Below are 24,726 nucleotides of genomic sequence, written 5' to 3' on the forward strand. Positions count from 1 at the left end.
GTTTGCGGGTAGTAGGGCCACCCATGGTTCTGGACTCTTGGATTTGGAATTAGTTTTGGCTAATTTGGCTTTGGATAGAAATTCAAAAAAATCCCCTGGGGCTAGGGCTGGATTTAACGGGGAGGGGAAGAGCTGCCGGAGCCTTCTGCAGGCTCCCAGGGAAGGCAGTGGAAACTCCCTCTGCGAGTCTTGCCACTGGAGGGGCGAGAGGCTCGCTCTCCCTGCCCCAAGCAGCCACTGGTGTCTGCTCCCCGAGCCCCCAGTGACTGCCCTGAGATCCACGCCTTCCCAGGGGAAGTTTCCAAGCTGAGGAGGCCTGTCCTGTGCAACTACGCATCTTCTCTCTGGACTAATGAAGTCTTTCTCTTCTAGGATTTGGGGAGATCTGATTTGCAAGGGACAAAACTATTGGCCTGATTGATTGCGCCACTGGCCCTGTGGATTGGCATAGTTGCTGTGGGCACTGAATTCCGGTTTTTTATGCTGTAACACCATGTCAGCAGCCAAGTGATTCCTGTCTGGAGAGGGACTGTGATGACCTTATCTTGCCTTGGGGGTGACATGGATCGTGGTGTCACTATTGAGAACCCCTATGCCAGCGTGAACATCTCACAAGCGCAGTTCAAGAACAGCTTCATTAAGCAGTACCTTGGGGAGGAGCCTGCCTCGCCCACTGTGTTCGCTAATCCTGCAGCTGTGCCCACCTACATAGCCCGAGAGCAGGTGAATGGTGTGAGGAAACCAGAGCCGCTGGACGGCTGGAACGGTCACAAAATCCCGACAAATGAGTCCTGGGGCCGGCCTTACAACCCCTATGCCAGCACAAAGAAGGTGAATGGAGAAGCCTCCTCAGACCCCTTTTACAGCATCAGCCTGGACAAGCCACTCAAGGGCCCTGAGATGGTGGCAGGTAAAGCTGAGAGCAGGAGCTGTTGCTGCTGTAATTGCTGCCCCTGTAGCAGAAAATGTTGCTGTGTTGTCTCCTAAAAGCCTCCCCACACATCGCTGCTAAACCTGAACCAGAACACACCAAACAAGGACCAGCCAACTGGCACCATGAAGGTCCTGCTGAGGCACAGGCCTGAGCCAGTATCCTCAGGGAGGCACCTGGTACAGTGGAGCAAGGCTGATCCCAGGGTTAAGGTGCCCATGCTGACTGGCTGGGACTGCAAGACCCCTGGTGGTGAGAACCCTGCTGAACTGACGGCAGCCCTGGCATCTCCTGAGGTTGTTGCTTCACCTTGCCCCTTTGTGTATTGAAAGGAGGCATGGACTGTATTCTCCCTGCTTTTAAGCTGGTTTTCCAGTTATTTGGTATCCTATGGACAGTTTGCCCAAATACCTTGGTGATGGCCATTTAACAGTGATGTGCTTCCAGGATTGTGGTCATGGAGAGGTTCAGGGGATGCTAGCAAAACCTTGCATGCCTGGTGCAGAGTGCTGTGATCCTGTTTCCCAACCCTAGCTGCCACAACTCCTGCTTCCCAACCCCCAGAACAGTCCCAATGTAGCTGTGCTGCCTGCTATGCTTGTGTGATTTTTGCTCCCCCCTCAAGTACGGACAAAGTTGTGCAGGAGCTTGCACCAACCAAAGAAGCAGGAGTCTGTGCTTGGTGGGAGGGAGGGGAAGGGGCTTAGGCAGTGTTTGTGGGACCTATGCTTTCTACTGCCCTCCACCCCCCCATGTTCATGGCTGGATCACACTGGAAACAGCCTTGTCTGGCTGGGATTGGGACACATCTCTTGCTTTCTGTGGGGATATGGCCCCACAAGCCAAGGCCTTGTCTACACTCAGAAAGGAGAGCTCAAGTAGGCTGCACCCCTGCCCCTGGTGGGTGCAGTTGTATTGTGTAAAAGGCTTATCCCAGGCTAGCTGTTCCTGTGTGAAATAGAAGTAAGCTCTCCTGGTTTGAAGCACCAGTCTAGCTGCACCCACACTGAAGCTTGGATCAGTGTAACTGTCCTCTAATTAACACTGTTATAGCAGCTAAGTGCCTGGGGATGAACCAGGCCTGAGTGCAGTTCTGTCTGTTCCTCACTGCACCTGCCCCTAGCACCTGGGATGGAAATGCGCAGCACAAACAGTCCAGTGCAGGGAAGGTGCTGGGCAGAGCTCCAGGGCTGTGCAGCACCTGAGCACACAGGACTCTCTGTTTAAACCCACAGTGCTAGGAAGTGTTTGTGACTAGCTCCCCCTGCTCTGGGCTGTGGCCAAGCATGGGAGTAAAAGGCAGCTTTCCAGGAGTTAGCTGATGTACAAAACAGTCAGGGGCTGCCCTTATGCTCCCAGGCAGTTTTGAGCTCAGTCAGTGGGCAGCCTCAGCTCTACCTGAGCATGGCTGGATGTGGCAGCATGCGGGGGTACTGCTGTGGACCAATGCAGGCTGTAGTGTGGTTTTCAGAACAAACTAGGGAGGGAAGGGAGTGGCTTGATGTGTGTGGAGTTTCCTTTAGCCCACCCTCCTGTGCAGGAGTCTCTGGGCCCCAAGGCACTCATTGAACCCCAGAGGATCCAGGTGACTGAAGTCATCAAGCCAGTAACCCTTGGGGGGGTGTCTAAATCAGCTGCCCCAGTCCCTGTGCTGTGGGCTGACTGTGGCCATCTGAGAGTCCTGCCCTCTGCGCAGATAGAAGAGCTCCTTATGCTGAGGCTGGGGGGAATGTGCAAGAAAGCTGAGGCAGTACCTCTCTTACCTCTTGATCCAAGCTTGCTCCCCAGCTCAGCCCCTCTGTAGCCTGGCAGTGTCACTCCTGCCTTGGCTTTCTTGGCAGATGCTGTACTTGCTCTGGGCAGAGCCAAACTAAGCTGTTTTCATGTGAAACCTGAAACAAACCTGCACTGTCCTTTCCAGTGACTGCAGTTGCTGGCTCCGGTGTGGCTGGGTGGGGAGAGTCTGTACTAGGACATCTCTGTGTCATAGCAGCTGTGCAGGGGTAAGGGTGGGCACTGCACAGTTGTTTGGGGCCAGCTAAAATGCCTGTGCCCTGGCTATGCTAGCATTTTCTCCACATCTAGTACCACCGCATCATGTCTGTAGAGCAGACAGCCCCAGTCTCTGAGGGAGGCATCCTGGCACTGAGCAGCACGGAGGGAGGAGGAAGGCCTGTGTGGTGCTTCCATGGCTAGAAGGATTCTAGGAGAAGGCGGAGTACAAGGATCAGAAGGGTGGATGGTAGAAGGATTGTAGCCATTGGGCTGTAAAGAGCTTTTTGCTTTTCACAGCTTTGTAGCGAACTGGAAGAAACAAGGGCCAGCATGAAATACCTAGACTGAATCTCGCTGCACTGCCCGGAAGTGAGCCTTGCATTCTGGAGGGGTGGAGGCAGGGACAGGCTTCTCAGGAGGAGAAGGGCAGGGTTCCAGGGCTGGGGCCAAGCTGCACAGCTGAGGTTCAGTATTTGCTTCACCGTAATGCTTTCAGCCAGGATCACCAGCAAAGACTAACCCATGCTAGAGCTAGGATCCCTTCCCTGCTCTTTGTCCCTCAGCTGTGTTGCTCTTCAGTGATCCAGAGTGCTAGTCCAGCTGAACTCTAACAAAGTGCCTCTGGAAATCAGCGTGTGCCTTATTGAACAAGCTGGAGAGGGCTCTCCTAATTGCTCCCAACCTCATTTTATTGTAAACTGCTGTGCAAAGATTAGGTCTTGTTCCATGGGGTTTTCTGTCTCTGAGGAGGGGCTCCTGGGAGTTTCCCACAGAGCCCCAGCACTCCCAACATGACACGCATTGCCTGCAGCGTGGCTGTGTTGCCAGTCTGGATGTGTCTGCCCCATCTTACAGCACAGCTAACCCCAGGATATGGTTCCAGTTCAGTTCTGGATTGCATTGCTGATGGGACCTGAGCTGTGCTAGTGCCTTGGACTGCCTGGCCCTGCCTGCACTGTAAGGAGGAGATCCCTGCTCTCTGTGCTGCAGGACTGGTGTGATCCCAGCCCTACCTGGAGGGCACTAATTGTAGCTGGCACAGGCAGCTGCTGAATGAAGCTAGGCACTGCTGCCTTGCATCTGTATGTGCTGGCTCAGCTCACACCCTGCGGTGTTTTCAAGTGTTGAAATCACTGTCAGTGTCAATAAACAAATAGACCTGAATCCAACACTTGTTGTGTTTCTCTGCTACCTGTCCCCTCTCCCAGCCCCTTGCCCTGTCACAGACCACAGCCAGAGTGGGAGGGGGGAATGGAGCGTGTTCCTGGCACCACACAGACCCTAAGTAACTTAACAGCCCATGGGCACTCAACTCTGCTCCCTTGAGGCAGTCCCAGCATTGGTCACATGTGGTGGGGAAGAAGTTTGGGAGCCTGACTCAGGTTCTACTACTGCCCCTAGCAAATGGTGCCTGTCACTTGCAGTATGACACATCACACTGTCCTTCACTGGTTGTTTGTTTAACCTTTGACTGGGAGGCTGGAACTGGCTTGAAGTGCTGGGTGGGGCTCCATGTGCCAACCTGCTTGGAAACAAATAAAAGTGCTGAACGTAGGTGTCAAGGGGCAAGGGCACATGGAGGGGAGAGCTGTGGAGGTTACCTGAATGGTGCATGCAATGAGCCAAACAGGACTGACGTGTGCCAGGCAGCCTGCCTTTTGTGCCCTTCCCTCTGCCCTGCTAAGAGTACTGGGTTTGATATTCCCTGCCCCAGACCCACCCTCCAGCCCCTTTTTCTGTACTGGATGCAGTGCCCCATCGTGCCCTGCAGCCCCACATGTCATAGCCATACTGCAGAGCATTCTGGTTCTGTGCCTGATGGCAGGCCCCACTCTGTGTGGAGCCATGCAGGCATGTGACCCCAGAGGGGCTACCACGCAGGCAGTCCAGAGGCCACTGGGTATGTCCAGAAGCTCCAGCTGTGGGAATAGTACAAATATTGCTTGCTGCTCCTTTATCAAACTCCTGGTAGCAGGCCAAAGGGGAAGCAGTGGCTGCCCCACACAGGCTTCTTCTGGCTTAGGGCAGGCTCCCTGCCTTGGGCCAGTGATTAGGAGCAGCATGTCCTTAGCCATCAGCACCCTCATTTCCACTGTGGGGTGGGGGCTCCTCCCTGCCTGGACGGGCCGCTCTCCCAGTCTCTCGTGCCCCAGAAACCTCCCCAGGGACCTGGAATGTGGCCTGACCAGTCCCTACCCAGCAAATCAATCCAGCCTGCTCTGGTTGTGGCTGGGCAGTGCTGGCTCCTGTGGCTGTCACTGGGCAGTCCCCTCAGGACCCGCAGAGGCTCTCTCCTTCTCAGGGCTGTAGCCTGCACAGTCTCCGAACCAAGGGCTTTGCACTGCGTGGGCTGATAAAGCCACTAGGGCTGTGCCAAACGGCACCGTTCCGTTTAGACTTGCATTTCTGTGTTTTGAAGGAGCAGCATTTCATTTCAAATTTTGTTTCTATTTGAAACTGCTGTTCCGTTTTGCTTTGTTGAAATGGTTTTGCTGTTTTGACGCTGTTTTGACGTTTCGCCCACAGGCTGTAATGGGGAGGCTTGAAACAGCCTATAACTTTGTCATTTCTGGCCTGATTTGGATGAAACTCGCAGGAATGGTAGCCCCTTCTGAGGGCACAAAGCCTGCCAAGCTTCAAGGAGATAGGTGCAAGGGTTTCAGGGAAACTGCACCTTGGTCTTGAAAGCAAAAAACTCATGTCACGTACGTTAAGCCACAGCGGGGACAAAACTGCAGGCATGCTAGCCCCTGCTGAGGCCACAAAGCCTGCTAAGTTTCAGGGAGATCGGTGCAGGGGTTTGGGGGAAACTGCACCTCAAGCTGTGGACAAGCAAAACATGTGACATGGGTGACACTGTGTGTGTTAAGGTGCAGCAGGGTGAAAGCTGCAGGCCTGCTAGGCCCTGCTGAGGCCGCGAAGCCTGCCAGCTGTCAAAGAGATAGGTGCAGGGCTGCTGGGTTCTGGGACCCTGCACCTCTGGTTGCTGACAGGCAAAACTCATGCCATGGGTGGGTGACACTGTGTGTGTGTGTTAAGGTGCGCCCCCACTCAGCTGACACCAAGGCAGAAAGCAGGGCAGATCAAGGTGCTGCCTTTAAGCAGTTTTTCCATCCCGCCCCCAGAGCACTGGGATTGGAAGGGGCCTCAGGCAAGGGTGACAGTCACTGGCCAGCTTCACAGTCAATAATGAGAGCAGCCCTCCCTTCCCCCTCCACTTCCCCCTCCCTCTCCTTACTTCAGTGGCTGTTTCCCTGTAGGCAGCCCAGCTTGAGCTTCGAAACTCAAAACGTTTAGAAAATTTCAAAACGTTTCGACTTGCCTCGTTTTGTTTTGAGGCTGTTTTGAAGCTCTCTGTTTCGCTTTGATTTTGCTGTTTCAAGCTCGAAACAAGTCAAAACAGCGTCGAAATGAAACTGCCAGTGAAATTGCGCGCAGCCCTAAAAGCCGCTTCCTGCTGTAACAGAAAGGGAATGAAATAAATTAAAGCCAGCTCGGATCTCTGTATCTGTTACCTGGGCCATCAGCACCCATGGTGGGATTAGCTGTGCTGGGCATGGAAAAGGAAGAGCCGCTCTGTTAGCTGGGCACAGAGCAGGGAGAGCCCCTGCCCACCCGTGTCGGAGCCCCATGGCTTCCTGGGGGCTGCATAGCAGATGGACGTGGGTTTCTGTGTTCTGATGAAGTGAATTTGGGCTCACAAAAGCCTGTGCTCCCTCTATATATCTAGTTAGTCTACAAATGTGCATATCTACCTTGCCTTCTGTGTTCTGTCATGCAGGTGGAGAGACACAAGCTCTCTTCTCCATTGGGCTGCTCCAGGACAGGAGGGAAATGTGGGCTCCTTGCCGGGAAGAAAGAGAAATCAGGGTGACCCCCCAACCTGGGCCTAGACACCCCCCTCTCACTGTACAACCCCCAGGAAAGGAAGGGTGTTTCCAGGATCCTGCCAGCTGCCCCGCTGCCCCTGGAAGATGCAGATGTAGGGATCTCTCCAGTCCAGGGCATCTCTCCTGGGGAAGCAGGGCTCTTGGAGGAGCACAGGTCTGGCTGTAGCACTCTGGCCTCTACAGTGGGGCCTGTAGAACAGTGATTCTCAACCTTTTTGTACCAGGACCCATTTGTAAGCATTGACGGTCAGTTCTGACCCAGTAAATAGTTTAAGTACAAAACAGTCCCCTGGCCCTGCTGGTGCCCCTCACTCCCAGCCCTGAGTCCTGCAGGGGGGAGGGTGTGGGGAATGGGGGGCCTCAAGCAGTCCTTTGTGGCTGGAACTCTGCCAGCCTGCAAGGGAAAACCCCATTTCCCATGTTTTTCTCCTTTAAGGAAGAATCCATTTTTAAAGTTTGTTTGCAACCCTTTCATATATTCTTGCAACCCACTTTTGGGTCATGACCCATAGGCTGAAAAACAGTGTTGTAGAACCTAACAGGCTTAGGTGTGCCCAATCTTGGGCTGCATGATGGGAGGCCGGGAACCCTGCCCTGATAGCACAGGGTGTGGAGAGGGAAGGGAGTAGTGGGAGAAGGTGCAGCTGACAAGGAGCCATCTCTCCATAGGCACAGTGTGTGTGGGCACCCCCCTCTAGGCACTCAGGTTGATATCGCCAGCTGGGAGAGATACTGTTGCTCACTCTCCAGACCTTCAGGGCTCATGTTTTCTGTGGCCTGTGAGTGCAGTTGTGTGCCCAGCCCAGACCTCACCCAGGGAAGAGATAACTTAACTTGGCCAGGTGTTTACACTGTGACTCATTGTGGGGAATGGTTTGTTGACAGCCTCTGGGCCTGGTGTGATATGGGTGTCCCTGGAAACAGGCACCTTGCAAACAAGGTAGTTCTGGAGCCCTGTCGTTGTCAGTGCCCAGCTCCCTGGCTGTCAGTAGGCACCGAGGACATTGCTCGCTCACTCTGAGTGCTCTTGGAGGCAGCTACCGCTGGCCTGAGTCTTCCACAGTGACCTGCCAAATTACCGTTGCCCAGAACAAATGCACAGCTCATGCAGTTGGCAAAGGCCCAGCAATGTGTCAGGAGAGTGTGCACATGTGTATGTCTACTCTGTCTGTCTTTAGGAAACAGATTGTTTCCCTGTGTGAATCTCAGTCATTTTGTGCTCCTCTGTGTTTACAATATGTCTGGGGCCAGTCTGCACGTGCACATGGGAAGGTGTACACAAGTAGGTCACAAATTGGTGTGTGTACATGCCTGTGTGTGCGCTCATGGCTATATGTATATATGCAGGCAGGCATGTGCAGGTGCCGATAGGACCTTGTGAGCGAGTGTGCATGCACGTCTGCCTTCTGGGAAATGGGCAAAGGAGCTGAATGAGAGAAGAGGAGCCTGCAGCATGGCTCCCCCCCAGAGTCAGGGGACACGCACAGCGCAGATGGCAGCAATCACCATTCACTGGGCTCATTAACACTGACAACCCTGTTGAGCACCATGGAAACCACTGTTCCTGGCAAGGCAGCCTGGCCCTGGTGCCCTCGTGCCAAAGTGCCTGTGATGCCTTGCTGGCGTGTTCTGCTGTGTTGGCGGAGGCCTGGGCAGGGTGGAGATAAGGTTGGGGGGATGGGAGTGTGCTGCTGATCAGGTGGGGCTGGGAGCACAGTGAGGGGCAAATGTGGAAGGGGGAAGCTGGGGTGTCACTATGAGGTGGGGGGATGGGGACACAGCAGAGACAGTACTAGGGGGCACAATGAGGGGTGTCCCTATGCGGTTGAGGAAAGGAGAACCCAAATGGGGCAGGAGGCTAGGCTGAGGGGCTGAGTGGGGTGTGTCACTGTGGGGTTTGGTGAAAGGGGCAGGACATCAGGGCCCACTGCAGTGCTTGTGGCCCCGTGGAGGGATCATGGTGCTTGGCCTTGCTCTGAAGGAATCCCAGGAATCCCAAGCAGCTGACACCTGCTCTGACCCCGGGCAGGTAAGAGACCTGCTTCCACCTCGCTCAACAGGTTTCACAGAAACCAGTCTGGCAGGTGAACCTTGTCCCTGGCCACAGGTCTACCAGAGCCTGCAGCTCCTGCACCTCTTGGATGGCAGCCAGCACAGCAGAGGTTCAGGCCAGGCTTGCCGGCACTGCCACAGCATAGGGCTGGCATTTGGAGACAGCGCAGCTCCAATCCCCACTGGCCCAGCTTGAAGCTCAGAACAGGAGCCTCCCAACCCTCGCTGCTTAGCCCTGTTGGGGTCCTTCTAGGGGCTGGGAGCCCCAGGGTTTTAAGCAATGAGCTGGCTGGGCAAAGCCAGGGCCCTGTTCCCAGAATGAGGGGTTTCATAGATTCATAGATGTTAGGGGCTGGAAGGGACCTCACAAGATCATCAGGTTCAGCCCCCCTGCGCTTGGGCAGGGAAGACTGCTGGGGTCAGATGACCCCAGTAAGGTGAGCATTCAGATGTTTTTTGAAGATTTCCAGAGTAGGTGATAGCATCATCTCTTTGGAAAGTCTGTTCCAGACCCTGGACACTCGAACCATGAAGAAGTTTTTCCTTATGTCCAATCTAAAGTGAACCTCTAGCAATTTGAGACTGTTACTCCTTGTCTTCCCTCGGGGTGCCTTGGTGAACAGATGCTCCCCCAGGCCCTGATGTGCACCCCTTATATACTTATATGCTGCCACCAAGTCCCCTCTAAGTCTTCTCTTCTCCAGGCTGAACAGTCCCAGGCTCTCAGCCTCTCCTCATATGGCCTGCTTTCCAGACCTCTAATCATATGTGTAGCCCTCCTTTGGACTCTCTCAAGCTTTCCAGAACTGAATGCAGTACTCCAGCTGTGGCCTCACCAAAGCCGAGTAGAGTGGGAGGATGGCATCCTTAGTCTTGCTTGAGATGCAGCAGTAGATGCATGCCAGTGTCTCATTTGCTTTGCCGGCTACAGCATCACATTGGTGGTTCATGTTCATTCTATGGTCTATCATGACCCCCAGGTCTCTTTCGGTTGTGGTGCTGGCAAGCATAGCACCACTGAGCCTGTAAGTGTGTTGCGGCTTATTTCTCCTCAGATGGAGTACTTTGTACTTCTCAGTGTAAAATGTCATCAGATTTTGATCCACCCACCTTGTGAGTCTGTCTGGATCAGCTTGTATCCCCAGCCTATCCTCCAGCGTAACCGCACTCCCCCATAATTTGGTGTTGTCCGCGAATTTTGCCAGTACGCATTTAATATGTGAATCCAAATCATTAATGAATATGTTAAAAAGCACTGATCCAAGTACTGAACCCTGAGGGATGACACTGGTTACCATGCGCCATGTCGATTCAGTTCCATCTATTAATACTCTCTGGGTCCTGCCTCGGAGCCAGTTCCCTAGCCACCTAACTGTTAAGTTTTTGAGGCTGCAGTTCCCCAATTTTTCCATGAGGACGTCATGGGAGACCAAGTCAAAGGCCTTTTTGAAATCCAAATATATGACTTCAGCTTCATCTTCCTTATCCAGGTGGTGTGTTACCTGATCTTAGAAGGAAATGAGGTTGCTCAGGCATGACCTGTCCACAATGAAGCCATTTGGCTATCTTTTAGAATGCTGCCTTCAGGTAGTTGATCAGTAATGGATTCTTTGGTAATTTTTTTCAGGATTTTTCTGGGGATTGAGGTCAAACTGATTGGGTTGCTGTTTTTGGTCTCTGTTGCCCCTGTGGGAATGGTAGAAGGTGAGGCCAAGATACCCTACCAGACAACACTCGCACAGAATAGGGGCCTGCCTGGGAGCAGAATGGTCACAAACATGCCAAACCAAAAGCAGAAGGCTGCCTGAGCCTGGCACATGAGCTCATTGAAGGCACCCAAGAATTGGCATCCCATCTGGCTGTCTTAGGCTCTCCAGCCTGCATAACTATGCACAGCTGGAGCTGTCCTTGGCACAAGCATTGCTCTCACTACCCTGGAGTTATAGGTATACAGATGCCAAGTGAGTACAGTTCATAATAGGACCTTCTCACACCCACTAGCACAGGTGTAAATGCCTGGAGGGGGTGCAGGCAAGGGAGATGCCACTCCTTTGACAGACAGATGAAGTCCCTTCCTCAGTGCCATTACAACCTCACTGGCAGCATGGGGGAAGCATGTATGGATTCAGGCAGCTTTGCCAAAGCATAAAGATGCTTCCAAAGTGGGGCCCCTTGTTGACACTGCAACTATAATCTGGGCTGATGCCACAGGGGAGGTGGCTTCTCAGGTCCTGGGGCTGCAGTGCTGCCAGCTCTCATGGGCTTCTTTTGAGCACGAGGATACCAGTGCTTTTCTTAAGGCTCCAACTCCCGGAATCCTGAGATTATGTGACATCTCAGCCCCTGAAGAAAAAAAATGTATTTTTTGCCCTTGGGGCTGCCAAGAAATTCTGGAGACATGATGTAAGCATGACCTATAAACTCCAAAGCCAGATGCCAAAAAAAGAACCAAGGTGGAGTTTCCTGTATTGTGAATCCTGTGCTATTTCAGGCCCTGCCTCATGCTTTCCATTGCCTTAGCAGCTCCACCAGCATTCTGTAGTATATGGCCAATAATGCCTAGGAGCGTGGTACTGCTGCTCTCTCCTGACTACTACTGGCATTGCAGCCAGGCACCTTTGGAACCATGATTCTTTCTTAGCATTTTTAACCTTAAGGTGCCCCTTTAGACCCCAGGCTCCCCTCGGAAAATGCCAGCTCTTAGCTTTCACTCATTTTTTGGCTATGGAAAAATAACAGAATAATTCTTCTGTTGCAAAGATATCAGAAAGAACACAGCAGGTTAGAAATGCTTTTGACACTATGGATTCTTATTTGAAATCTCTGGGTTTATCTTGTGAATCACGCGCAGGAGTTTGTACACCTAACAGCGCTAATATTTTGCATCACCCTTAAAAGGATGTCAAGCGTGCTGCAGCACCCTGGCTGAGAATCACTGGCTTAATGGCAGCCTTGCTTCAGGCCTTACCTTGACCAGACGCCTCCTGCTGTGGCCAGTCTGGCTCTCAGTGAGAAACTGACTCTGGTTCTGATGCTTGAAACCTACCTAAACCTAGGTGACCTTGGCTCCTGGGTGAAGTGCAGCTCATTCTGAAGCAGCGTTAAGCATATTTCCCACTCTTTGCTCCCTTGCTGGGGCCTGTGAGGCTGAGCTGATTTTTAATGGGGTCACAGTCTTGCGCTGCCCTATGGCCAAGAGGATGGCATCTCCCTGGATTTCATATTACAGCAGGTCTGTTCCTGGCCTTACCACCTGCTATGTGCTGCTCCTTACCCAGTTAGAGCACACATGGCAATAGGAATCTCAGCACCAGTATTGCCCTGGAGCTTGGATTTTAGAGGGTGCTAACACAAAAAGAATGGAGAAACCAACCACCTCATGCTCCTGCTTGGTTTCTGAATGCCCTGTACCCCTCCCAGAGGGGCATGGGTAGGATGGGTCTTGCAAGACCCAGCTGCCAGCATGGCATGGGGCTCTGAGGTACTTGTGTTACAGACCAAAGCAGACAGATTCAGGTTCTGGTCAATTCAGAACAAAAAGACAGAATTGTTGGCATTTACTGAGGAAGGGAAATTCCAGAATATTTTCATTTCAGCAACATAGCATTTAGGCGAGAAGGAGATATGTAGGGTTATTTATCTTTCTCAATGACTCCTGTCCCTCCTACCTCACCCTTCCCTGGCTTCCTGTCTCTGATCAGCTTGGGGAATTCCCATTTGGTTTCATAGCTTTGCCTCTTTGCTCTTCTTCCTCTTCCATGGGCCCTCCACTGGTGTCATGTGGGCTGGGTCTCATATTTTGGGAGGTCCCTCTTTGATTAAAGCCACATTGCCATTTGTCAGCACTATTCTCTCTTTCCTTTACCTGTCCTTTCTCATGTAGACATTCACATCTTTCCTAGGCCCTTCACGGTTGCCTGAATAGCATCTTTGTTGAGTCTAAGCGTTTAACTTCCTCATTTGGTCTTGACTCCCCCTTTGTAGATCATAGTGTCACCTACAGAAGTTGGTACCACAGGATGCTGAACTTAGTGCTATCCTGGCCACCACTGCTTAATGGCTTAGCTACACTAACTTCTTGAATCATGTCAGGTGTGGTTGCTAGGTCTAACTTTTCCCCTGATCTGGAGGCTGGTAACACAATCTTATGGCTTGGGGTTTGCATCTAGATACCTACAGTTGTGCAGCCTCTCCAACATTACTTTCTAATCTTATCAGATTCACTGGAATCCTTTAAGCACAGTGTGGCCCTCTGAACTCTCCAATTTACTGCTTTCTCTGTGCGAAGTTTGTAGCCCAGTATAACCATTTTAGAGAGGTTTCACAGCACTGGTCAAGACCTAGAACACCTGTTACATGATAAATTCCAGTGCATTGGGAATGGCTTTTTCCAGTTTGTCCAGTTGGCCCTGGAACTCACTCAGAGAAAACTCCCCCAGGGACCTCAGACTGAAGACTTTTCTTTAATGAGCTCAATATTGGTTCCTACCCCTCTTCCAACATTTGCTACATCCCAGGCACTGGTGTGAGCTGTGACTGCTGGCTCCTCCCTTCACTCAGCACACGCAACTGCACTTTGCAGGTAAGTCACTCAAAGGCTATCCTGGACAGCACACAGCTCAGATGATGCTTTCTGTGACAGAGTTCCCTGGATGCAAAAGGGATTTCCATTGGGAACTCTACTGTGGAAGGGCCTCTGTTGTGGTGAGCAGGACACCCTGGCTTGCATGCAGGCTACAGGTTACCCCCTGCTGCTTGGCAAAAGGTGATGGACATCCCTCTGGCAGTCTGAGAACTCTGCTTTCTGGCTGGAGCGCAGCCCCGCACTGTGCTGACGAGACCAACTACATGGACTGTTCTGCTCCTAGCCCTGCTCTCCGAGGGACAGCTGATATTTTGGGTATTTGGTCATATGGGTGAAACCCAGGGCTCCTTGGCTTCTCACAGGGTTCCTCTGCCTACCATCAGCCATGGAAGATCTCTGTATTAAAACCTCATAGGAAGACGGAGGGAGGGAGTTATTGGATTTCAGAGGCCATTGTTAGCAGGTGCTTGTAACTCAATCTCACAGGGTTGGCTTCCTTGTGGCAGATACAATAGCAAGACTGTCCTGAAATGCGAGCCCATTATAATTACCAAAGACAGGAGCAGCAGCTGGAATCTGGATCAAGAGCTGCACACACCAGCACCTTGCAATGCACCTCACAAGAAGTACCCAGCAGCCAGAGCCCCCCGGGGCTGTGTAGCCTGCACACTGCTTTGCCTGAACCCTGCTGGGGAGATGACAGCATCCTTGGGGCAGGTAGGAATTGGATTTTTATTCCACAGGACCCTGATTACTTGGCATCACTGAGACTGGAGAAGGATAGCAGGGGGAGCAGAAGCACCATTATCCTGTGTGCTGCTGGGGAGTCACCTCCCCAGAGTGTGTGAAGGGAGCCAGGTCCTGTCCAAGGGGTAGGAGACATCCCTGCCCATGTTGTGGTTCTGAACAACTAGGGTGTTCAGCTTCTGATGCATGCCCCTTTAGTATTCCCTTTCATTTCCATAGCCACCCTAGTAAACAGCACTCTGAGTTGTACAGCTCTGCCAGGGACTGACTCTGTGTGTTCCTCCCCTCCTCCATGCTGGACCAGAGCAGTGCAGATTCCTGGCCTTGCCCTGGGCAGGGTGAAGTCTGGGGCCCCTCCCCTGGCCTAGTGCAGGATTATGCCCAAAGCTCTTCTCTCCCTGCTGCCCGAGTCCGGGGTGCCAGGAGACATGCTATGTATATCCCACCAGAAAGCAAGACCCTTTCTTTACCAATTCCAGGCAGTATACGTTCCCCAAAGCCTGGGGTGGCAAGGAGCAGCTAGCTGGAGCCCAGGTGGATGCCAAAGGGAAAAAATCACCTGGGCCCTCTTGAGAGGCTGGGGTCAGACATTGAAGGATTTGGATGTAAGGGCGGCTGGGCAGGAATTCCCCACAGGAGCAGGAGGTGGGTCCTGCAAGAGAAGGCCCATAGAAGATGTGCTGGGCCCTGGGTGTGTGCAGGCACTTGCTGGTACACACCAGGGAGCAAAGCAGGCTTGCCGGCACTTGCGGGTGCACTCCTGCTCCCTGAAAGGCACTGAGACAGTTTGGCTTCACTGTTCTGCTTTGATCAAGGATGCCAAACCATAGAGAAATGGGTGACAAGGTAGGCTAAGAGGCCTGGGCCAGGCTGGATGTCACCTGCATCCAGCTCCTCTCCCATTTCCCTTCTCCCAGCTCTGCCTCACCTCCTGCTCCTCTGTGCTGGCCCTCCACACCTCCTATCCTTGCCTCCCCCTCTCTCCTATGTTCTCTCTTTCTCCCCCACTTCCCTCATATCCTCCCCCTCTCAGACCCCTCTTTCGCCATCTCTCACCTTTCTTCCCTGATAGTTGCAGAGTCCCCACCTTCTCTTTCCAGTTCCAATCACCAGCTGTCCCTCTGGTGAAAGCCATTGGCCTGTATGTGTTGCTCTGTCCTGTGCGCTCATCCCTGTTTCCCCGCTATGTGCCTCCCTGCTGCTGGGATGCCAGGTCTCAGGCGCCTGTGTCTCGGTGGCCTCTTGGTGAGGCAGCAGATCTGGCTGCATTTCTATACCTCCAGACCCTTCTTTGCTCTGAGTCCCTGGAGCAGCTCGTGGGGCAGTCATGGAGCCCTGGAACACAGTATGGAGCCATCGCTGACAGGCTTCTCTCTCCCCTCTACCCTCCAGGATGTCTCAGGCCATGGGGAGTGACTATACTGAGGAAGTGGAGCCTGCAGTTGAGGGTAACTTCCCAACGCCCAGCCGAAGCAGCCACAAGATCGACTGCATCATCTGCTATTCCTCCTATGACCTGGCCAGCCGGCTCCCTCGCCGGCTGTATTGCGGTCACACCTTCTGCCAGGCCTGCATCAGGCGCCTCGACTCTGTAGCCAATGAGCAGCGGTGGATCCCCTGCCCCCAGTGTCGCCAAAACACCCCCACCCCCCGTGGCGGGGTTGCCATGCTTGACCTGGACCTGGCTACATTTTTGGCAGTGAAGTCAGAGAAGGAGCATCCTCGGGTAGCTTGCAGGCCAGAGGCAGACTTAGCCTATAAAACATCCTCCAAAGAGAAGCCAGTCACACAGCAGCCCTCAGGGCTGTGCCAGGAAACAGTGACAACCCAGCCACAGTTCCCCCGAAACAGGTGCTGCGGACCATGCATGTGCTGTGCGGCTGAAGCATCATTTGAGGGCTGAGCAAGCTGTTTCCAGGGCTAGGCCAGAGTTGAGCCACCAGGTTCAGAGCATGTGAAGAGAGTTCCCTGCTCCAGCAATGGAGAGGGCCAAGAGCCCGCATTTTTGCAGCACAACATTTTGGGGAGCAGACACAGTCTCTCCAGGTGACTCGTGGGCAGTGTCCCAGGCCTGACCTTTCCAAAGGGTTCACAGCTTTCCCTGGAACTCCCATGGTAGCTTCAGCCCCTGGCTGCTTGTTTTTCACTCATTGGTGAGAGAGAGAGTAATCAAGCTCTATCCTGTCCCTGGGCATGGGGTCAGCCCTTCCCTGGGTCTCATACCCTGGGTCCTGTCCTTTGTTTGGTTCCCAATAGGCCAATTCCTGCTTCTCTGGGGAAAGATGAACTCCAGGACATGCCCTGATGGCTATCCTGCCAGGGTCTGGGGAAGCTTGGAGAAAGGGCAATCCGCCTGCCCACTTCCTCCAGTCTGTATCTGAGTGACTAATCCACCTGACATGGTGATCCCAAGTATCTGGTATCCTGTCAGTGCTTGAGTTAGGGCAGCAGAATCGCAGCCAGTCCACCTGCGCAGCCCTGGTGTAACCAGATATTCAGTGGAGGTCCTTGCCAGGCAAGACAAAGATACTGAGGGCATTTTACAGCACTGAGAAGCAGCAAGGGGGTCCAGGGAGAGGGGTTGACACCAAGAATACAGAGGAGGTAACATGTATTAAAAGATGCTGAGATGATTCCTTTCCACCGGCCTTGGTTTTCCTTTTGCCCAGGGAATCAGGGAAGCAGCGGTGAAGCTAGTGAGAAAGCAGCCGCAGTGCTAGGCCAGCTGCTCAGGGAGCAGACACTATTTGCTCAGGATCTGCCCACCTGACTGCCTGGGATTTATTTCCTGTTCAGGCAGGGCAGACATCAGGCTACTTTAGCCCTTCTTCCTTTGCTTCTGTGTGCTGGACACCGAGGGACCGAAGGGGACTTTCCTTGTTCAGAACCTTTCTGTGTTTGTCACATGCATGACAAATGCAGGGCTTGGGTACATTGGAGGGCTAATGGGGGAAGGATGTCATGAGGACCAGGGGAGCCACTGCAAGGGCAGAAGGGTTGTTACCTCTCTGTTTCAAGCCCTTTGTGTTTGTTAGGTTTGGCTGACCCCTGTTTCACTCAAGCACTTGGTACACAGTTGAAAAGAAGCTCTCTGTGTTACAAATTCAGTGCAAAAGCTTTCCCTGACCCCTGCTTCATTTAAGGATGAGGGAGGTTGTCAGGTCTATTCTACAGGCCCTCCACAGGGTCCACCAGCAAAACCAAGAGAGATGAGCCCTACCACTCCTGATATTTCTAAGGTAAAAAATAAACAGAACAATGATTTTGTGGTTGAAAAGCTTTATTGGCTTTCTTTGCACCTCCACAACAGGAAAACAGAGTCCCAGCAGGTTGTCTGTCTTGTACAGATCATCCTGTTGAGCGAGGTTGAAGACAGGGTCCTCACAGTATTAGGTACCTAGCCTGGGAATGAAATCCAGTGCTCCTGAGGTGCTGTGTCCTCCGCTATTGCTCATAGGAAAGGGGGAAGTCAGAGTGGTCCCTTCCTTCTTGCATCCACTTGCTTCCTGGGCTAGTTCTAATCTGGAGATGGACAAGCCACAACTCCTGTGAGGTCCAACAAAACAAGCTACAGCAAAAGCTGCCGCTTGTCTGCAATGGAAGAACTCCATTCCTCTGGCTTTTCACAGGAAGAAAACAGAGCTAGAGTGAACAACCTCTCCAGGAACCTTCTCCATGCCCACTGGTAGCATTGTGAGGCTCCTGTTAGGGCCCCCTTGTGCCAGGCACTGTACTCACAGAATGAAAAGATATAAGCCTTGGAGAGCTTACAGATGTGGGATATCACAGGGGTTGACGGGGTGCACAAGGGCCTGTGAGAGACCATGATCCAGGACAGCCACAGTAGCCCCTGTAGGCCAGTTGGCCAGCTCCTGTTGAGTGTTTGTGGGAACTAAAACAGATGAGTTAGGGGAGGTTCTGCAAGAAGCTGGGTATAATGACCTTGTGGATTTTTCTGAGAAACTGAGGGGTGAAGTGGAAGAATCATACTGATTCTTAGCATTAAAAGAGAAGGTAACACAATGCACCAGCTGGTGGGGCCCCATTACAGCAGCTGGGGCCTGCTCGTGCTGCAGCGGGTGAGCACAAACTCTGCAATTGGGGCTACATTTTCAAAATACCTTTGCTTCAGTGAGAACAAGAGAGATTGCCTTTGCCTCCCCTCCCCACAGGGGGAGAGTGGAGTGCATCCCCTTCCACCCCTACCTGCAGGGAAGACAGTTTTTGAACCAACATGGAGAGTGCATGCTTTCTCCTAGAAGGGAAAGCAAGGGAAAGATCCCAATTACCCACCATGTGGAGAGCAATGGACAGTGTCTCTCCCTTCCCACAACAGATGCTGCCCCTTCTCTCTCCACACTGCAAGTAGCAGTGTGGAATGAACTCTGGCTGAGACCCTCGCACACTCCTCCCTGAATGAGTGTGCTGGTGCCTGGGGAGGCTGGACCTCGTGCTGCAGCCCTTTCTGAAGGCTGGGTGTAGGAAGGTCACTCTACAGTGGGGGAACTGGGGAGGGATTCAGCTGGAGTTGTCCTACAGGTGAGGCACTGACAGGGGCACTCCCCAGTGTGGGCTCTGTGATGGGTAGATGGTTGGGAGCTCTTCCCATTCCTTAAGAACAACAGGGGGATGTCCTGGGTGGGTGCCCTCTGCCGTGGCATGAGGGGAGCCCCTTCCACACTTCCCTGATACGTAGGGACTCTGCAGCGTGTAGCCCCATGTAGGACATGTGCAAGTGGCTGTGGGTAGTCAGCTTGGATGGGCAGTGGGATCCCACACTGTGTGTGCTAGGGCCAGCTCCACCAAGCGCTCTCCTGGGAGCTGTGGTAACTGTGTGTTCCAGGTGCTGCCCTCTGGGGCAGCAGGGAGCCCTTCTCTTTCCTGGGTGTTTAATCTGCTCTCCTTCCAGCCTGCTCTTGGTCCCACAGGCCTTTCCTTGGGGACTGCTTTGGGAGGCATTCCCTTGGCCTTGTTATGGGAACGTGCCATGCGGCTTCATGACCATAGGAGTTCCTTATTCTCCTCCTCATTATCACCTCTGATCCCAACATGTGCTGTGATAAAGAGAGGATCAACTTATGATCCATTCCTCTGCTGGAACTTCTGAGAGGGGAGAAAACTAGAAAACCCAGAGCCAAACCGCCATAGTCCTCAAAGAGAAGTGGAAGGGATTGATTCAGCTTAGGTACTTCATTTGACTACTCCAGGGTAAAGCAGAGGAAGAATGGAGGAGCTATCAGTGAGGGAGGGACAGGTGAGAAGCCATAAGTGATGTCTCTCACTTCTGAGCTTAAATACTGACCAAGTGGATATGAGCTTGACGGGGGCGGATCATGTGAAGATTGGCCTTGCACTTTACTCAGAAACAGTTTCTCTTCTAGGTCTCCCTGCTCTGGGACTCTTTCATTTTGTCCATCTGCACTGTCATCTCAAATTTAGGAATGAGGAATCCTATTCCTGTGACAGAAGATGAGTACTGTGTCCAGTTTTGGGCTCCACAATTCAAAAGGGATGTGGAGAAGCTTGAGAGAGTGCAGAGGAGAGCCACGCGCATGTTCAGAGGTCAGGAAAACAGACCTTATGATGCAAGGCTGAGAGCCATGGGGCTGTTCAGCCTGGAAAAGCGCAGGCTCAGGGGTGATCTGGTGGCCACCTATAAGTTTATCAGGGGTGCTCATCAGGATCTGGGGGAATGTCTGTTCACCAGAGCCCCCCAAGGGATGACAAGATTGAACGGTCACAAACTCCACCGCAACCGATTCAGGCTGGACATAAGAAAGAACTTCTTCACTGTCTGAGCCCACAAGGTTTGGAATAGACTGCCACTGAAGGCGGTTCAAGTACCCACTTCGAACGCCTTCAAGACACATTTGGATGCTTATCTTCCTGGGATCCTATGATCCCTGCTGACTTCCTGCCCCTGGGGCAGGGGGCTGGACCCGATGATCCTCCGGGGTCCCTTCCAGCCCAAAAGTCTATGAAATTTATGAAATCAGGCAATGTCAGGTCCATTCCTTACCACTAGAATGGTCCCAAACTTTTCTGCGGGGAGGGAAGGTGCAGTCTAAGGAGACAAGAAACGCACTCAGAGCCCTTGGGAAGGTCAGATGTGTGCCGGGAGGGAGGGATAGATGTAGTGATCACTGGGTTCATTAAGCATAGGCATACATGAATGAGAGGAACTAAACTGAACTTTATTGTGGAGGAGTCTGCAGTCCCTTGGTCTCTCTAATTAGCTAGATACTTAACTGAGGGATCATCTCCCAATTACCAACTTCCTGTCTCCTTAGCCAGGAAGCTTATTTAAATGACTGATTTCACTACAATAAAGATCTTTGCATGTATGAGCACCAATAAGAGAATCCCACCCATGCTTGAAAGCCTGGCAGTAGGAGGAAGATCACCCTCACTGTCCTGCCACAAGATCTCTTTTCTATTCAGAGCAGCCTTGAGATGACTATTCCTCTCACCCACCCTGGGAGCTTCAGGGCTCACCACCAAGACTTTAAGGAAGCAGGGGTGATTCTGGGCCCTTCAGAGACTATGCATACTTACCATGCTGCAACCCTGAGGTCAGATGCCTTGTCTGAGAGAGTAAAAAATCTCTTCTTTACTGTCTTTGTTGTAATTTACAGCTCTGGTTACAGGTGGATTCTGGCCAGCTCCATTTAAAGTATTTCAGAGCATTTAGCAGAGAATGTCACCCCTAACCCCTCACCCTGAGCAAACAGCAGAGACAGCCACACAGATCCCTGCAGAAAGGATGGACATCTAAGTTGGTATCTGTCCAGAAGTCTCTATGTGATCCAAAATAAGCAGGACAGGCCATGATGGCCTGGGTGAACAGTGATAAACAGTGACTATGGACCAGGACAGGCAGTGAGAACCAGGAGACTGGGGGACAAAAATCTCTATATAGGGTGTGGAGGGAGGGGGAGGCTGCTGGACCCAGCCTTGCTGCCCAGGCACCCCAGCTCATCTGTCCCACACCCACCACTGGGGTCAGGACACATGTGTCACAGGGCACTCAGCTGGACGGCTGGGAGAAGGCTGCGGCTGGGAGAAGGCTGCGGCTGGGAGTGGGATGGGTGGGTGGGGCCTGGAAGACCCTCAGATCTTGAGGCAATGACAGCATGGGGCCAGGGCATAGGCACGATCTGCTGCATGCACACCCCTGAGATGAGTGTGGGTTCCACAGGCAGGGGCGTACAGGGAACAGACCGTGGCTCTAGCCCCAGCCCCATGCTGTCACTGGCCCAAGATCCCAGCCCCGGCCCGGGCACTGGGGCATGCGGGGAACGCATTGCAGCTCTGTCCTGGCCCCATGATCCCGGGATTTCCATGAAGACCAGCTGTGCAGCGCACAGGCAGGGGCTGCCAGGAAATGGGAATCTGGTGCCGGGCTGGATCCGCCATTTTGCCCACCCCTGTGCTATATACATCACTGACAGGACACCAAAAAGTATCATTAAAACAGGAGAACCCTTAGAACAAATGAAACCATGTTCTCCAGAAACATCTGTGTCTCCAACTTTGGTCTAGTACCTCCCCCTGTCTGGCCTTTGTTTGGAGTCACGCATGGTGTGGACAGGAACATAGAGTCAGCCCTGTCCATTGCTAAGTCCCCTCCTCTTCCAGGAGTGGAATAAAAATATACAAGAACCTCATTCTCCACATAGGCTGCACACTTCTCTTTTAGGAATGTTCCCCCTTCAGTATGCAGAATAAAGCTTTCTCTTGGAGCCATCACTCCTTCCAGTCATTGGGTTTGACTAAGCTATCTCTTAGGAAAACCAAGATTATTCCTAACACAGTAGAGCAGGGGCAGTAGGCAGCCTAGATTACCCCTGTGGGCCTGGCTGCCAGGGACCTAACTACCCTTAGCTGGTCCTGGTTGCCTGCGTGCATGTGGCTGCCTGCTTATAAACAATAGCAATAGGATAGGTGGTTTTCTGCCTAGCCAAAAGTACAGTTTGCTGGTAGCATAAGGCAGTAGGCTATGGAGCATGCTGAAGGGCCTGTTGTTCAGTTGGTTCAGGGACTCCAGGATTGGGAAGGGGCTGATCTGATTTCTACCAATCTGATCTTCTCCCTGTGATCAGATTGGCCACATAACTCAGTGATGTCCTGTGCACTGGGGACCCTGAGCCTGATGGGGTGGTGGAAGAAGGGAATTAGGGAAGCCATGGCATCAGCCCACCATAGTGGTGTTATATGGACTCCATTTGTAGCTCCCTAGAGCCTTTGGCTCCATAGTATAGGCCCCTCTATGCTTGTGTCATGGGGGAATCTTCTTTGCGGCCCAGGTGAAGAGTTAAGCACCCATATATCGTTGTCTCACCCTAATCACTGCAGTAGCTGACCACTTCGCAGTCATGCATTGAGCGACAGGATGGCAGTGTGATGAATGTCTGTTGCAAGTTGCTTGTTCCCTCCCCCTCAGTGTCTTTTGTGGAGCTCTGTCTCCCAAAAGGGTTTCAAAGCTCAGCTGATAATCAGTCATTTTAGGAGAATAAATAGCTTTTGGAGCAAGGAAATGCCATGTTTGTCTTCTACCCCCAAACATAGAGAAGCCTGCTCAGGTTTCCAAGAGGATACCCAACATCTGTGGACAGACGCTGAACAGAAATGCTCCGGGTAAGATGTGAATGAGCAGCCTTGGCATTGCTTCCATACCAACTGCTTTAAGAGGGTCACACAAGGCTGAGCGTTAGCAAGCTTCCTTGGGCTCTCCTCAGAGAGCAGCATGTGTGCGCTTGCAGCGCTGGTTTCTGAAAACCTCTAACAGGTGTGCCCTGATGTTCATATGACAAAATAGCCTGTTGTCTGTGGAGACTCACGGCTCTCTGCACCAGTTAGTCTCTAAGGTATCACCCTGCCCTGCCTTCTGCCTGAGCATCTCCATGAGTGAGGGCAGCTGGGGAAGTGCACCTGGCACCCAGAGGGAAGGTGCTGAGCTTTGTGGTGGCCGTGGTAGAAGTAGCTCAGTAGCTGGTTATGGTGTGCCAAGGTAGGCCACGGGGGCCTGGCACGTGTTTATTTTGGTGGAAGAAGCAGTGTCCAGTCACACTGTAACCCCCTTCCTCTCACACTCGCATCACATGCCCTCAAGGGCTGCCTGGTTACAGAAGGGGAGTTCTCAAAATGGCCCACGGCCTCAAAATGGCCTCCTGTTTGCTGCCTCTTGCCCACAGTGAGATCAGCCCCTGCCACGCTGCTTGGCACATCGGTCACTGTGCCAGATGGGGGCATGGCTGAACTGACCGAAGCGCCCGTCTTTTTTGCCCGAGAGCAAGGGCCCTGTTGTGCCAAGGCAGTTGTGGCAGCGAGCCAGCTCCCCTGAGGTGCAGCCCTGGAGGCTGCCAGCAGGAGCCTCCATCTTGTGCAGCTCCTCTGCTCCAGAAGGAGAGCAAGAGAGGAGGGAAGGGTGGGAAGTAGGAGGGTGTTGTTTGTGTGCCCATGCTGGAGCACGAGGGTTTGTAAGTCTGTGTGTGTCTGTACACAAGCCAAGCCATTCAGGGCTTGTGCACAGTCTGCCCCACTGGCGCTCGGACCGGAGAGCTTCTGCCACCCCGAGCAGTGTCCTGGCACAGCCGCCGCTGAGGAGGAGCTCTTTGCACAGCTCTGCTTCAGCAGGGCAGCTCCTGGCTGACCTGGCCAGCAGATTGGGGCAGGTGGGGTGCCCCAGGGCTGACAAATGTGTTGTGTGTGTCCCAGAAGGGCCTGGATGGTGATGTACACCAGGCTGTGGGGCACAGCCCAGAGGCCTCCCTCTCCTGCCACACCGTTTTGGAGAGGAGGGAGACGCTGGCCTTGCAGTGGGGTGGTGAGGGTCTCCCTCTGGGGGGCCTCGGGCGGCTGGGTCAGGGTCAGTTGGTGCTGTCAGCTGCATTTGGAGGAGGTCTGATACCCCATCTTGTCATCCATCTCTCAAGCCCCTGCGCAGCATCTTTGCTGATGTCCTTGGGCTCCTGCTTGAGGGAACTGGGCCAAGCCAGGGTCCTCTGCACAAACCCAAAGGCTGAGATGCTTTCACCTGAGACTGCTCAAAGGGCCAAGGCAGACCAGGGCCAGCAGAGCGAGAGCCAGGGCCTTTGGCACCCACAGCTGCCTGGGCAATAAATACTGCCCTGAACAGACTGCCTGCTCCTGCAGGGTTGGTGTTTTGTCCAGGGGATGGGCTTGGGGCACTGATGTCCAGCCTAGACAGGGGCAAGTGTCCAAGATTCATCCTACTGCCTCTGTCGTGGTGCTGATGGTTTCCCAGGACCATCCAGACAAGCAGTGGGCACCCTGTGCTCCAGCTCTTGATGTCAGGCAGAGGCCTGGACTGGAGTGGGGCTTCTCTCCCATCCTTCGAGCTCACAGGCATGGATGGAGAGCATGGAAATGTCATCATAGCTGTTACTTTCATTTCAGCTGGATGCAGCTGGCTGCCATGGCAAAGACTGAGTGGTGCTGGCACATGGCCATCCAAGTGGCTCTGGAGCTGACGCTGGCCAGCTGTGGTAAGGAAACTGAAGGAG

Source organism: Gavialis gangeticus, unplaced genomic scaffold (genome assembly GCF_001723915.1).
Source record: "Gavialis gangeticus isolate Ggan-Ray unplaced genomic scaffold, GavGan_comp1, whole genome shotgun sequence".
NCBI lineage: Eukaryota > Metazoa > Chordata > Crocodylia > Gavialidae > Gavialis > Gavialis gangeticus.